This window comes from Tamandua tetradactyla, chromosome 17, assembly GCF_023851605.1.
Source record: "Tamandua tetradactyla isolate mTamTet1 chromosome 17, mTamTet1.pri, whole genome shotgun sequence".
Classification (NCBI taxonomy): domain Eukaryota; kingdom Metazoa; phylum Chordata; class Mammalia; order Pilosa; family Myrmecophagidae; genus Tamandua; species Tamandua tetradactyla.
In genome coordinates this window covers 39,365,748-39,368,120 of record NC_135343.1, presented here as the reverse complement: position 1 = coordinate 39,368,120, position 2,373 = coordinate 39,365,748, and positions in this window count along the sequence as shown.

The window sequence follows — 2,373 nt, the reverse complement described above, 5'->3', positions numbered from 1 at the left end:
TTAATGTGACCCACACACGTTAAATGGTGTAATGTTCCATTTCTTCAGCCATTAGCGGAAACAGCATCAGACAGAAGGAGCCAAAATGTATCCAATTGTATGTAAAGCTGGGGGATGGGGTCGGTGGAGGGAGTCTAAAGATAATATAGAGCCGGGCAGGCTAGGGTAAGAGAGAGATTTCCACTGATTCAATATTTGCTTTTTTCTGGGCATCTTCGGAGTGAGCTCGTATAAACACAAAGGTCAGGTCCTGGTAACGGAGCGGGTGCCAGGCCAGCAGGGAGAGCGTGCTCCGAAAGGGGGGCTGCGGCTGGGCAGGCAGACGAGTGAAGTTATTCGGGGCTTATTATAAATGATTGATGAGCATTGCTTCTAAATTTAGAAAAGCTCTCTAAATGGACATTTACTCACAAGGGGAAAAAAAAAATGTTTTCCTCTGAAAGGTCCATCATCGCAACGGTTTTGTTTATGATGCCGCGATAGTTCCGGGCAATTAACCCAGAACTGCGTCACTGGAAGATTTTATATCAAGTGTTCACTCACGAAGTTAAAGTAAATTATAGCCTTTTCCAAATATGTTTCAAAGAGTTGTTCTGGGTTTTAAAAATCTTGGTCCCTAAATCCTACTTGTTTGTTTAATTAATCTGAAAATAACTGCTCCTACTTTGTTTCTTAATCACAGATCAGATGCACTGTATTTGTTAGCAGCTGCAAATGAAAGCATGCCCCAGTGTGTTTTTCTTGATTGTTTAATAAAAGAGTTTGAATAATACCCTGCTTAATCCATCAAGTAGGACATTACAATAACATTGATCTTCTGTTTGACATCAAATTTGTTTGATAACAATAGAATATAATGTAACCAAATGAGTGTCAGAAATGCATTTCAGAGAATCCAATTAAAAACACCCATAGACATGCCAGGCTGTGTGTACAGGGCAGTGGAATCAGGCACGCAGCAAGACGCTTTGGGGAGCAGAGTGTGAAGGGAATATCTAGCCTTACAAAGTGTGCAGATCTTACACAGAAGGTGCAAGCTACTACTTCACTGCGCAGCTTCCATGGCTTAGCAATGTGGCCATTTTGGCCAATGGGGGCCAAACTGGTTGAAGGTCAGAATGCACAGGCCAGTGACCCTCGAATGGAAACGTATTGTGCTCCTCTTTTGTTCGTGCCAATGTTTTATATCTTTCGCTGAAAGATGCCAGATCCTGTCATTACTTAGCACCCCTCCTTTCCCCTTCTGTGACCACGAAGTAGGAATTCTTGGAGGATGCTATTGTTCACATCCCAGCATCCTTGTGCCCTTTCTGAACCTGTATATGAGAACTCCTTTTCTTTCCAGTGTCTTCTCTCCAAAGAGGAGTAGAATTGGCCCAAGGGAGTGTGCAAGACCTGGTCTTTATGGACTTAATTTAGGAGGACAACCATTAGCCTTGGTATCTATTCACACAGTTGACTAGTTATTTTACAATTGTACCTCTCCCTTCCCTTCAAAACCCAGCATGGAAGTGTAACCAAGCCTCCAGATGATAAAATCAGCTAAAGCTGCACAGAGAAGAAAAGTAAAAGTGTAGCAACAAACAGAAATTCTCAAAGTGCTCAGTTTTGGGAGTGAGTCAGATATCTCACCTGAAAGCTAAGTTGGGTGTGTTTCCACACACACAAGTCTTTGTAACACACACATACCCACATATACCTTGGAAAGAGAATTACTAAGGCCAACCAGTTCTGTACAAAATAGCCATTTCCTTGAAAAAACTAAACCTTTTTCTTTTTCCAAGATGATTGATGTGGCAGAAATGAACTAGATCCAATGTGTTGTCCCTTTAACAGAGACCGTCAAGTTCAGAGGCCACCAGACATTGGGGTTGGAGGTGCAGAAGATTCTCCCTATGTCCCTGGGGGGATGGAGGCTGGAGGCAGAAGGAAAGGAGAGTTGTATTTGAATATATCCCTAAGGAAACAGTCATTGGAAACACCTGTACTTTTTCTTTTGGAGTTTGTAACAATTTTCCAATGATACTATAAGCCTCACTTCTTGATGAAGGCAGAGGGAGAGATCACAAAAGCAGACTATTTATTGGTGAACATATGCTGAGAAACTGAAAGAGTAAGTATTATCCAATTCCCCACATCAGTGTCAATGCTGTGCTCATGGCCCTCTGGTAAGCCAGGCTCCAGGAGAAATTTAACTGTTGTTGCATTTTAAAAACATTTACATTTCAAACCTGAACTTCCCTGCCACTCACACTTTCTCTTCATCTCCTCACAGAGCGGAAATATCCAGGATGATCTCGTGGATCTAAAAAGTTGAGGAGTCTTTGTTTTAATTCCTCACTGGTTTTGACTCACCAGTTTCCTGGTCTGACA